The sequence below is a fragment of the Falco cherrug genome, chromosome W (assembly GCF_023634085.1).
Source record: "Falco cherrug isolate bFalChe1 chromosome W, bFalChe1.pri, whole genome shotgun sequence".
Classification (NCBI taxonomy): Eukaryota; Metazoa; Chordata; class Aves; order Falconiformes; family Falconidae; genus Falco; species Falco cherrug.
The window spans coordinates 1657821-1672117 of NC_073719.1; positions in this window are offsets into that span (position 1 = coordinate 1657821).

Here is a 14297-nt window from a genome sequence, read left to right on the forward strand (position 1 = left end):
ACCAGGGAAAAGAATTACTTCAGTCACTGACAGAGATAACCAATTTTGTGTTGTCTGGCTGTAATCGTTAAGGCAGCTTTAAAAATGGCCTTGCATGTATTTTCACTTTTCACATTTACCAACCATTTCCTTTATGAAACAAGTCTAGTACCTAAACCAGCTGGGGAGGAATCCAGGGGACATGGTTAGCACTGCGTTTTTTACACATCTTAAGTTCATGTTTCTTGTCTGGGCCACTGTCTTTACACATTTTATAATACACGGTTTTACTGAGAGGAAGAAGTAGACAATAAGGAGAGATATCTCCTAATCTGTCTAGAAGAGGCAAGGGAATCTTTGGCGGCAGGCTGGCCAGCTTGGTGAGGCAAGCTTTAAACTGAAGGACTTGGGGGGAGGAGTCCAATGTGGCAATGCTCACGCCATTGCATCCAACTGAGGAATAAGCCATCCCAACCAGAGCAGTGATATATGTTCCTTAGCTGCCTCCCAAGATGAGTATCAGAAGGCCAGCCACATCAGGGGGGTGTGTCACTATGGTGGATCCTCTCACATCCCTCATGGGAAACCTGCATGCTCGATTACCTCTCTGAAATGCCCGTATACCAATGCACACAGCAGAGTTATTGATCTGTGTGTGGTTGCAGGGCCGTGATCTCATTGCAATTACAGAGACATGGTGGGATAGCTTGCATAACTGGAATGCTGTCATGGATGGCTATGTACTTTTTTAGGAAAGACAGGCCAGCAAGGTGAGGTGGTGGAGTTGCTCTTTATGTGAGGGAGCGACTGGAATGTATCGAGCTCTCCCTTGGGGTGGATGCAGAACGAGTCAGGAGCTTATGGGTAAAGATTAAGGGGTAGGCTAACATGGGGGACACTGTTGTGGGTGTTTGCTACAGGCCACCTGATCAGGAAGAGGAAGTTGATGAGGCCTTCTACAGACAATTGGAGGTAGCCTCACAATCACAGGCTCTGGTTCTCATGGGGGACTTCAACCTCCCTGATCAGTTTATCACCTAGCAAGACTCAGAGGGAAAAGACAATAACAGAGGATGGAGGTTTAGTCCTACTTTTGCCATGGATTTATTTAATGCACTTTGGCAGATAACTAACTTCCCTAGTTGCAAATTTGAGGATGTAACAGCTTTTTTGCAAAATATTGATGGATAGCACAAGTAAGCACAAAATCTGTAGCTGATGTAAAAGCAAAACTTTGTCATATTCAGCTAGACTTTTCTCGCATATATCAATGTTGATCCTGACCCAGGTGAAAGCTGCATTCATCCAAAGTCATATTCATCTAAAGCCAGAAAAGTAGCCCTTTTTTTAGGGTGGGAGACAGGAAAGAAGTATTATATTTTATGCTGTTGTGCAAGTTCTTGGGGTAGCACTTAAGTAGAAATATGAATGTGCTGAGAACAGCCTTCCTCAATAAAGCAAGGACTGCTTAAATCAGCGGGCATTCGAAACCTCTGGGGACAGAGCCTGTCCCTCTCTGGTTTCCAGTCCATTTCCAAGGGTTTTGGCGAAGCAGCAGGATGGCATTTGGGGCCTTTGAGAAATTGATTCTAAAGGTGTAAGGGGATTATTTTAGAGCAAAAAGGAGGAGACCCTATTAAAGTAGCACTGAAATGGAAAGGAAACTGAAAAAATGGAGATGTGTTAGGCTGAGCGCTGTTTGAAGTGAGACAGTTTCCTTGAGATATTGTTTTTTATACCATACTTAATCTAAATCAGATCCTTAAAAACACAAAATCAACCCCTCGAAAAAAAACCAAATAAAAAATATATAAAGGGTTATTTTAGGACTGAGAATAGCAGCCAGGATTTTCTTTTGGCACATTCTGCTTCCCCAAAATACTAGTGCTTGCTTGTAGGAGAGACATCTTGGCAGTAATGGATAGCATTTTCTTTCAAGTTCATTTATAAGGTTAAAATCAGAAGGCTTGTGAGTTTTGGATGTTTTTTTTTCTACTTTCTAAATTTGTTTTAGCATGAAAGAGGTGTTCTGGAAAGAAAACAATGGAGGTAAAAATTACATATGGGAAATTTTAGGGATGGAGCCACTTGAAAAATTGCCAGCTTTCAGCTTCAAATTCATAGCTATTTTAGAAATTTCAAACACCTTCTTAAACATATTTTTATTCACAGTCATCCCATTGTGCTTTCATAGTCCTCCAAAGAAGCGGGGTGGGGAGGTGGAAGGATGGTAGATCAGAGATTTTCTCTCAGTTTGAGAAAAATAAGGTAATCTATTTGGTCAATTTTATAGAGATTAGAATTTATGAAACTCACAATTCGAAAAATCAGTTATCAATTGAGAACCATACTGAAAATGTAAACCGGCTAGTCCTTTCCAGGGTGTAGCCACAAGAGCTGTTTCTACAGGGACATCTGGAGTACTCCCTTCCACTCCTCCAGAGGTGCAAAGCCTCAACCATGACCTTCTGAGCTGACTGAAATTATGGCCTTTGATATATCAGAACAGTTCCTTCAGGAAAAAAAGACAGCAACAAAGCAACAACAAAAAACTGATCCATCAGACTCAGAGCATAAATATTTGTCTTTGTCATCGAGGCTGCTAGATTAGTTCAGCTTCCATAATATATTTAATTATTGTCTTTAATGGGACAGCCATTAAGTGAACTAGCTACTTTCTGTAAACATGATGAGAAGGAACTGCATTGTTTGCACCAGCCTGCCACCTTCTGAACCAAAATCATGTACCTATCTCAGTGATGTTCCTCTCTTTGCAGAAGAGACGCTGTTATGAGCTGGAGGATGAGAATGATTCCAGCACTATCTATTCCACTACTGTGCTCCGCTATCAGTGGGAGATAAGAGCTGGAAAGAAACCGTGGCCTTTGCCCCACTTTTCCCTCTTTTTGAGCCTACTGGTACCATTGTCTGTGCAATTTGTGAATTCTGTAATGAGGAACACTTGGAAGGTTGGGATCAAGCTGAAGATTTAGGTTTATTTTTATAATGACAAACCAGATGTGTTAATGAAGTGCTCTTTCCCTGCTTGTCTCCATGGCTGAAGAGGAACTTATTCCACTGAACCACCCAAAGATCCCATGCTGTTTGGAGGTGCTGTCATTTTCTAGTGAAATAATTTGGCAGAGTTAAATATTACCAAAAGAGAGCTGGAATATGTAACCAACATCTAAATCAAGACCCAAATCCATAAAACTCTTTGAAACACTTTTTGCTCAGAATTTCTTTTTCAATAAATATTTTAAACTTTAAGGGAGGGGAGACTCTAGATCTCAAAAGAACCCAGACTTGACCTAAATCCCAGTACACCACTCAAATGACTTATGACTTGTGGCACTTGTTTTTTCCCTCTCTTCAAGTGTTCTTTCTCCTTGTTTGTGTTCTTTTCTTTTCCTGCAGGTTTTTTTCCCCATTTATTATGCTCCTAGAATAAGAAGGGAGAAAATGTTCAACTCCTAGAAAGGGTTTTGACCCAGTGATTGCTAGGTGATTAGATGTTTTGATGATGGGAGGTTATATAAACTGATAGTGAAAGCAGTCACCAAAATACAGCACAAGCAAGTGTGAAAATATGTGGGTGATAAGCCTCTAATTTTATTATCTTCATCTTTACACATGAGGCTGTGAGTTTACAGCTTGCATTGATACTATCAAGATGCCTGCTGTATGAGGATGAGAGGTGCTGGAAAAATGTAAGACTATCTTCAGAAATAATTCCTTAAGTTGTCCTTAGCTATCAGTTACAGCAAGCCGACCATTAGAGCTCCTAATAAGGGTGGTGAAAACTGGAGAAAAAGAGCTTCTTGAAATGATGCCCTGTGCCCCAACGTGTTCTCAAACACGCTGGTAGAAAACAACTTTTCAGAAATCTCTCTCTTGTTTTTTCCATGTATGGCTTGTTCATCCTTAATTCACCATTTAGGAAGCAGGAAGCCACGAGGCAGAAAGAACACCACAATGCAAGTCTGCTATTTCCTGCTGAGTAGCAACAGGCTGCGGAGTGGACATACAGCTTTTTCTGGATGTGGCAAAAGGTTTCTTTCAGCCCCTAATTTGCAGTGTCAGAGTAACCCATTATCAAGACAATTAAATTTAAAGAGACTGCAATAAATGCTAGCATGCAGAAGACATCAAGCATCATTAAAATTTAAATGGAAGCAAAGCTTAATGAGGTAAAAGGAAAAAATACAAATACCCAGAATCCTTTTGGGTTTTCTGCCCCCTGCCCCCTTTACTTGCTTTGCCTGAGCCAGCAACTACTGTATTGAAAATTATAATTTGCAAGCTGCATTATTGTTTGATGTTCCTTGCAGCACCTAAAAAGACATAATGCTTTAGTGTAGGTTTGCAATGAGTGTATAAAGTTATACTTGTCGTAATCTTAGACTAAAGCTGGAAATGCTTTTGCTTTCTCAAGGTCTAAAGTTTCTGGTAGGAGTATAGATAATCTGGTTTTGCTCGTCCAAACCAGACAATAGGGGCCAAATGCAAACGTATCTACAGCTTTGCACTAATCACTAGACAGCAGTGTGCTCTGAAGCAGCAATGTCCCAGATTCCCTGCTTCCTGAGGATAGAAAGGAGAATGAAGCAGGGAAGCACAAAAAAAAAAGAAAAAAAAAAAAAAGAAAAAAAAAAAAGACTGAGAGGGGAGCAGCAGCCATTGTGCCTAGCAAGCCAGGAGGATGAAACCACAATGCCTCTGGTAGCAACGTGGTTAGTAAATGTAATGTTTGTATAGGAGGAAATAGCTCAATAAGGCAGTGGGCTGACTTCCTAGGTCCTTCAAGGCTACCTGCTACAAAGCATCTGCAGTTCAGCTGGTACCATTATGATACAGGTCGGTAAAGCCCCCTGGAGAGAGAGTTGCTCTGTTCATCTCTATCTTGCAGTGAGGTTGAGGCCAAGCCTGGATTATGCAAAGGCTGAGATGGTGTGAGTCCAGCTTCCTTTTACCTTTTTAAAATATTTTTTTAGTCATCAAGTCAACACATTTTTTCTGGAGGAAAAAACAGACCAGTACAGTTTGTTGCATAACACTATCTTGGGCTTGACTTAATAATTCCTCCCCTTGCACACAGCTGCAGCTTTTTTGGAAGCATCGTCATTCCAACCTAAGGCCAATACAGAAGCAGTCAAACAGCAGAAATATTTATCACAAGCCATGTGATCCCTTGGTTGTGGAGGATCAGGTTAGAGATCACTTAAGCAAACTTGACACCCACAAATCCATGGGGCCCGATGGGATGTACCCCCGAGTGCTGAGGGAGCTGGCAGATGTTATTGCCAAGCCACTCACCATCACTTTTGAAAGGTCACGGCGGACAGAGTGCCTAAGGACTGGAGGAAAGCCAATGTCACTCCAGTCTTCAAATAGGGCAAGAAGGAGGACCCAGGAAACTACCTGGTCAGCCTTACCTCCATCCCTGGAGGTCATCTCGAAGCACATGGAGGAAAAGGTCATCAGGAACAGTCAACATGGATTCACCAAGGGGAAGTCATGCCTGTCCAACCTGATAGCCTTCTATGATGGAATGACTGGCTGGGTAGACAAGGGGAGAGTGGTAGATGTTGTCTACCTTGACCTCAGCAAAGCTTTTGACACTGCCTCCCATAACATCCTGACAGGTAAGCTCAGGAAGTGTGGGTTAGATGAGTGGACAGTGAGGTGGATCGAGAACTGGCTGAATGGCAGAGCTCAGAGGGCTGTGATCAGTGGTGCAGTCTAGCTGGAGGCCTGTAGCTCGTGGTGATCCCCAGGGGTCAGTACTGGGTCCAGTCCTGTTCAACTTATTCATCAGTGACCTGGATGAAGGGACAGAGTGTACCCTCAGTAATTTTGCTGATGATACAAAGCTGGGAGGAGCAGTTGATACGCCAGAAGGCTGTGCTGCCATTCAGCGAGACCTGGACAGGCTGGAGAGTTGGGCAGAGAGGAACCTCATGAAGTTCAACAAAGGCAAGTGTAAGGTCTTGCCCCTGGGGAGGGACAGCCCCACGCACCAGTACAGGCTGGGGGTTGACCTGCTGGAAGGCAGCTCTGTGGAGAAGGACCTGGGAGTGCTGGTGGACAGAAAGTTGCCCATGGACCAGCTGTGTGACCCGGTGTGCAAGAAGGCCAATGGGATGCTGGGGTGCATTAGGAGGAGCGTGGCCAGCAGACCGAGGGAGGTGATCCTCCCCCTCTGCTCTGCCCTGCCCTGGTGAGGCCGCACCTGCAGTGCTGTGTCCAGTGCTGGGCTCCCCAGTTCAAGAGAGAGGGAACTACTGGAGAGGGTCCAGTGGAGGTCTACAAAGAGTATGAGGGGACTGGAGCATCTGCCTTATGAGGAAAGGCTGAGAGAGCTGGGCCTGTTTAGCCTGGAGAGGAGAAGACTGAGAGGGCATCTTATCAATGTCTACAAATATCTTAAGGGTGATTGTCAAGAGGACGGGGCCAGGCTCTTTTCAGTAGTGCCCAGCGATGGGACAAGGGGCAATGGGCACAAACTGCAATACAAGTTCCATCTGAATATGAGGAAAAACTTCTTTACTTTGAGAGTGACAGAGCACTGGAACAGGCTGCCCAGAGAGGTTGCGGCATCTCCTGCTCTGGAGACATTCAAAACCTGCCTGAACGTGATCCTGTGCAACCTGCTCTAGGTAAACCTGCTTTAGCAGGGGGTTGGGCTAGATGGTCTCCAGAGGGCCCTTCCAACCCTGACCATGCTGTGATTCTTTGATCCAGTTAAAGTGCCAGGACACAGCCCTTAAACTAGCCAAATAGTCTCAGTCAGATATATGATGGATTTTTGGGTTTGTTTTGGGTTTTTTGTTTGGTTTTTTTGTCATTTAAAATCAAAAGGCTTTGGTCTTCAATGGTTACTCTAGACGTGAATTCTTTACCTTTGCGCTAGAGAACAGAAAAACCTGACCCCTGGAAAAAGCTGTCTGAGCTACAAATATATCTGCAAACCTGCACTGCAGGTTGCAATTCAGCCCTACCTAATACCATTCACTGTCCATAGTTTTAGTGACAAAAATCACGTTTTAAAAAACACAAAGATTTTAGAGGTATTTTTCCTCTTCTCTCTCCTGTGATGTGGACCTTGGCCTACCACATTGGAAATTTCCATTCTGATCCCAGTTCTGAGGGGATTTTGATGGCCAACCTTGTGCATTAATTTTTTAAAAAGGCTTTCAAAAGCAGCAAGGTGACCTCAGAGCTTCAGAGTGATTTCCAAGCAATATCTGCACCAAAGGGGAGCTCTGGGGTACAAATGCCTGTGCTCATTTAGAGCCAGGAGATATGCACACACAGCAGCAAACCCAGCTGTCCTGTCTCCCCATCTGGAATTGGTGTTTGCACCACTTCACTGTACTCTGCTGGACAATCAAAAGAACGGGGCTTTGAAAGCTTCCGGTATCTGAGCCTTCTCTAAAAATGATACCCTTCAGCTTTTGCCTTTGCTTTTATTATTGGTTCTATTCTCTGTCATGTCTGTTTTATGTCCTCTAGGGACCAGACGCTGTTCCTTATTAAGAGCTTGTACAATGTATAAAACAGCAGGGTGCTAATCTAGTGCACTCTAGGATCAAGCAAACAAGATGAAGAAATCAATTTTGTCAAAATATGTCAACAGAAGCTTCACTGAGTAGCCCCTCTCACTACTGTAAAGGTACTGTGCCTGATATATGAGATTACAAATGAATCTTTCATTGTTTTTGTCAAATAGGTTCCTTTTGTTTCCTTGCTCTATCCCATTTATTTTTAATTGCAGATACAGTGTCAATTTAATCCAATATGGGGAAGGATTAGTAGAGTATAACCTGCAACAACTGCACAGGTAGAGCACTCTTAAGGATCATTAGCTGGGCTGCAGTTAAATGGAGGCCAAGGATTTGAATAAGCTCCAGACTGAGTTTTCCTTTTACCTTTAGAGTTGTTCTCATTGGCAAACTATTCTACACTGTCTAAAAATGTAAATCTTCAGGTCTGCAGCTGCCCAAAAAAGACCTTTCACTGACACAGTGTTGTCTTTAGACTGAGAAAAATGCAAAGTTGCAGGATGCAGGTCACTGAATTTTTCATTTTCCTGGGTTTCCCGAAAGAATATTTGCCTTCAAATATAAAAGTACAGGGGGAAAAAAGAAAAAAATCTACATTGCTACACTGTTGGAAGAAGGGTTCGCCGGAGTCAAGAAGACGCTCAATATGAGTTATGCATCTTGCTCAACTTTATTAGTTTCTAACACTACTTATATAGAACCGATACACATGCATATTCGTAAAGCAGAAATATAATTGGTTAGTAGTCTCTAAACGCGCACGGTTCTCACACCCCTAATTATCATGACTAAAATAAGCATTCTATCCATGTGTTGCTGTGCTTCAGCCTTGTAGTTTGTTACTCCCTATATTCCCATACTGCTCCCTATCTTTCTTGGCCCTGCACCTGCTTTCCCAGCAGCTGTATCTTGTTACAGCCACGGCCTGTTGGCACAACATAATTACTTGGTCTCAGGATTCAAGAATAGCTCAAGGCTACCTTTCTTGTTAACTTCAGCACAGCAACTTCAGTACAATTCTGATTACAGGCCTATTCTAATACCAGGCCTGGATTGTGCAGATCTTCAGAGATTCTAAGGCCATGCTTCTGCAGCCATTCTTCTACACTACATGGTTGTGTTGTAACAGTGAATATAACTTTTGTTGTGTCCCAATGCCTTTGAGCAAGATCTCCAAACTTTTCTTCAGTGAACTTAAGCGAAGGGCCGTTGCCCTTTTTAGACCCAATGTATCTATAAGAGACTCAGTCAAGTTTTCTGTTATCTGACCCTTCTGTGACAATTTCATCTAAATAATTACTGAGGAGCAGGGGTGGGGTGGGGGTAGAGCAATCAGCCATTTTATAACATGGTGGAGAACAAAAAGGAAAGAGCTTGATTTTTCACTGTGTTTTGGCCACACCCTTTGCCAAGGTTGAGATTGTGATGCCAACACTTAGAAAAAGTTTGTGGTCATCCAGACCATCCAGGTTTGTTTTTTGGACAATTTTTAAAAAGTAAAAGAGGAAGAGTTGAGTACTTTACTGCTTCTTCATTACCTGTACAGGTCTCTTTGGTTTTAAAAGAGTTTTAATGAAAATATTGTGTGCTACAGTACTCAAACTGAATGTGCTTTTGATGCAAATAACTGAAGGAAGTTTCTCCTTTCTTATGCAAATGAGATCTAAAGAATCTCTACAGATAATATGGTAAAGTTCTGTGTCGATGTGCTGATTATTTTTACACTTCATTCTTAGCTTTGTAGTGATTTAAAGAATCACTTTACCAATATACGAGTGAGCGGAGGTTATCTTTATTCGGCAGCGCTGGGTGCATGGGGGATCACTCCACCAAAGTCATGCACACCAAGGGAACCTTTCAGCCCCCTCTTTATACAAGTCACTCATGTCTATTCATTAACTTTCCGGGAACTCATTAACATATCTTGTACCTGGACAATTAGCACATTCCCATTCAAGGATTTAGTATATCTTCAAGTTAACAATATTAGCATATCTTGTGCCTGGACAATTAGCACACTCCCTATGTCACCCATTTAAGGATTTAGTACATCCTCAAGTTAACAATAACAATAAGGGTCTCCTCAGATAAACATGAGCACACTGTTCTTTAAATAAATCATATATGGCCCATTACTCAGTAGGGCAATCCTCACTACTATACTTTTTGCTAAAAATAAAAAATCGTGTTGTGGAAAGTTGTAGCTAATGTATATAAACAAAAATGTGTTTGGCCTTTTAAAGGGGGAAACTGAAGGATGGAGCTGGGGGTTTGTTGTCTTTTGAGGGGTATCTGAGACATTTTTGAAAATTTAAGCTTGTTGTTTCATGTTAATTTTTTTAAACTTACATCAGCAAGAGGAATGGAGGGAAAAAAAGAACATACTTTTTTACCAACCTGTGTGGCAGGGAAATGAGCACTAAATTTAACTCTGTAGACATCAATTATAATAGGTTTCTGTGTGGTACTACAACACATAGATGCCTCAAACACAGATGCTGACAGTTTTGGATGGAAGCTGCAAAATGAGTTGGTCTCATGTTGTAACATTTTACAGTTTTATAGGGTGAAACTCCAGATTTCAATTTCAGTCACTGTGTATCTATGCAAAGTCTTGGATGGTGAAATAATTTTACTCATGGAATTCAGAACCAGAGGTTTTGCTGCATTTTGAAAGCACTTTGGGACAGCTTGGGATTTTCATTTTACCAGCCTAATTCTTTAATAGGGATTAACCACTGTACACTTGTGATTTTGCAGTGGCAACACTGAGACTTATACAACTTAGTTATAAAGTCTCAGCCCCTAATGGTGGCCTAGCAAAACTGAAATTGTATACTAACACCCAGGGCTCTGAGTAGACCCTCTGGAATATTTAGGAGAAAGATCAGAGGTGAAGGAGAGGAAAGGGGATAACAGTTAAGCATCACTCTCCTCTTCCCTCCCCCATTCCCCAATAAAGATAAAAGCTCTGTTTAAATATTATCATAGAAATAGGTTGCCCTGCAGCTGCTCCACTCCAGATATATTAACAGCTCTGGGATTCAAGAAACCATTGGAGAAGCATAAGCTTAAAGCCAGCAGAATGACCGCAATGGACTTTTTCATTAACAACAGGACCACAGAGGAAGGATTTACTCAGGCGGAACAATTAAAAAGCATGGGGCTGCAATAAAAGGGAATGAGACCAACTCTTTCTTTGTCTCGGTCTTTAGGACTCTTTCTCCCTTTCTCTCACTTTCCCCCCCTCCTTCTCCCTTTTGTGTTGTTGTTCTAATCCAGGGCTCCCCACCGGAGCATTGCGTCTTGCCTTGAGTTAGCATTTCCATTCCCCGAGGAGGGCTGCTGTTGTGATGGCAAAGGGGTGATAAATATTAACAGAAGCACTTTTACAGAGTGCTGATTTTTCTGTTTGTAAAGCGCTCGCATGCACAAAAGATGCCAAGTGAGAGAAAATAGCTACATCTTGATGGGAGACAAGCTAACCTGGAGACGCACACTTACTTAACATACTTTACAGGGGTGCTCTGTAGTAGTATCACACTGGGAGTTGCATGGCAGAGCAGGAGGGGGGAAAGGGGAGGAGTAGCACAGGGTAGATAGGATGTTTGATTTGGGGTTAAGGCTATAGATCACGTTTTGGAGCTTTGGCACACAGAACCATTATCCCTTCCTTTCATGACTATGTGCATCTCACTTTCTTGCTTTTTGCCTCAGTTTACCAGCATCAGTGTGGTTCATCAAGTGGGGATAGACATCTGAGGCAAAGGGAACTTGATTCCCTGAATATCAGTCACACTTCAATGGTGCGTTCCCCTTTACAGAGCAGTTCAGCTCATTTCTGAATCCCCAGATTATTATGCATGGGATTTGAGATGTAGGGTGCCCATAGGTGATTAATTAGAAGCTGGAGTGGTGCCAGTGCTGTGGGGTCTATATATGGAAATTAATATGAGCAAACTAGAGCCTTGTCCCAAATCTCCTCAGGATGTTTCTGTCCCACACCATGAGCCCTAACACAGCTCTATCAGGACATGTGTATCATCACACAGCCTGAGTGAAGAAAGACAAAAGAGAGTGGGATCTTGGCCTCACACTGGGTGTGCTCATCTTCAGGGAATTACTTTGCTGCACAGGCTGTTACTTTTTTAATAAAAATAGTAGATTATGTGGTATTGGAATAAAAATGATAAATATGAGCAACACATCCACATTTGATGAATTGTAGGGCTAAATGTTCTCATGCATATGTTTGAACCACTTCCTGAGTCACACATTCCTGGCAACATCAACTTTTGGGATCTCTGTTATTCATGACCATACTGTATTTGCAGCATTTTTAGCTGAATGGGCAAAGTAAAGCCACGGACATTTTCTAGGAGAAAGGTCAGTGCATTCCCCATATTGTAGATTCAGGAAAAAGTAACAAACATGTTCGTGCCAGTGATGGATGTGCAGAAACTTGGGAGAGGTCTAGTTTGCTTACGATTATAACTATGCTAAGGATTTGATCTAAGGATATTGCATTACAAGAGTGTACCAGGCTGCCACAAACTTTGGATTAGTTTGAAAGCCTGTGACCGATTTTTTTATTATAGTACCGAATTGTGGTTTCTTTCTGCAGTTACTATTGTAAACCAATAGATTATATAATGGGGGAAATATTGATTATTTTTTTTTACGTGTATGAAGTTGGAGGAGTGAAAGAACAAATTCAGAGCAAGCACTATATCATTGAAAGGTCACAGCCAGCAAATTTGCTTTAGGATCCTCAGTGGCTATACATAGCACATTTCTTCAGAGGTTCTTGGAGAACATTGTGTAGGTAGATGTTTGAAAGGAGATGGGTATGTCTGACAATCAGAGTCCTTTGGCTTTCAAGGTGTCCTAAAAAGAGAAGCCAGGGTGCCAGACTCTGGGCTTCAAACTGCAGATCATGCGGTTATGAGATGCTGCAAAAGACATCTAAACACCCTGCTCAGAAGGAGTTTCAACCCTTGACAAACAGCAAGCACTCTGAGCCAGCAAAGCCACTGACTTCATCCAGACAGGGGAGGGGAAGAGAAACAAAGGCAATGTTTAATTAGGAACAACATCATGTTTCCTGGCCTCTATTCCATTAATGAAGCTGAAAGTAGGCCACAAACTACAGGGGTTTATTCTTCCCTGTTGGGACCATGTTATATCTGTCTGTCTGCTTGCATGGAAAATGCAACATCATTCGCAGTTGTTAACTTATTCCATAAATATTCACAATCCACTCTACACTTCCTGTAGCCTCATTTATACTGCATGCCTAATGCACTGTATAAATTGGATTTTTCTGCATACTAATGTAGGTATCTTTTAATTATAGTTTTAAAAGCAATGGGCATAGAAAGAGTAGGTATAGCCACCTCTGAGGATTTACCTGTGGGCTAAACTCAGAGTATAAGGGTTGCATCCCAAGGTATCAAGAACTCCTGAAAGACAAATGGTGAGATGGAAGAGCAAAGTATTAATGTTGGGTTTACCTATACCATGGGATGAATAATGAGGTCCTGATAACTCAGTCCTTATGTGGAGGTGGAGGAGGGAGAAGAGGACCCAGAAAGTTAGCTGGACCCATGTTTGGGAGAGCGCAGATTAAAATGGCTCAAGACCTAGCCCCTGCTCTGACTCAGGGCTCCTGGTGTTTTATAAGAAATCTGAAGCATTGCCTGTCTTCCCCTTTCCCCAGCATCTGCTGCTCCCCACAGACAAGGAAGAGGAGCAGAAGGCATGTCTGCTCCTTGCTGCTACAGCTCGCAGCCCTAGGGTCCTAATGCAAAGTGCACCTCCCAATACCCCTTTCTAGCTGAATGCACTGAAAATTACTAGTGCTTTATGTAACTCCATTGGGGGCCACTGAGATTTCAGTTTTGCAATTAGATGCTATAATATATATGAATAAAAATATATTATGGAGATGGATTTTTTTCCCCCTCCTCCTCTTTAATTAATCCTTGTTCCCTTAGATTTCTCTTGCTCACCTGTCTCCACTGCTTACATAGCACACTGCCCTCGTGTCTGGGCTCACCTGAGTTGTGCACCTCCCAGGAGTGGTACTGACAGCCCCAAAAATGTGAAGTCCCAGAATCATTTACTGGGACTGTAGATCTGAGGCACCTTCTTCTGAAAGGGAATGATGGTCCTAGGAATTATTATCACTCACCTGGTAGAATTCTTTTCTTCCTCCCGTCCAGATATATTCTTAGGATAGAGATTGTTCTGACAGCTGGTATAACTTGAAGGATTTTGTGGAAGATCACCCCATGAGAAATAACTATTTGATTTTGTATCTAAAGTTTGCCAATCAACAAAGATATGAGGTTCAATCTTGATGCAGTGGGACTAATTCTTAAATATTTTAAACCCAAGTTTGGTTGTAAAATACCTTGATTTAAATTTATGGTCCCCTTTCACACATAAAATGGTGGATATGAGATTTTGTACACTAAAGATTGGGCTGAAAAGCAGCAGGGTTTGCTTTAGAATTAGGAATTGAGAGTGAGGGGAAGGTTATCCTCTCAAAAAAAAAGAAAAACGTTTCATAGAGCCAAGGTAGACTAGAGACTTACCATAAACAGCAGTAGGGTGTAATTGCCCCACTGCAACCCCTAAGTAGGCGGGCCAAACCACTCTTCACAACAATGGTGTTTACTCTGATTTTCAGCTCCACTGGTGCAAATACACTAGAGGTTGCACTGTTACAGCTATCCTGGTGGCTGCTGA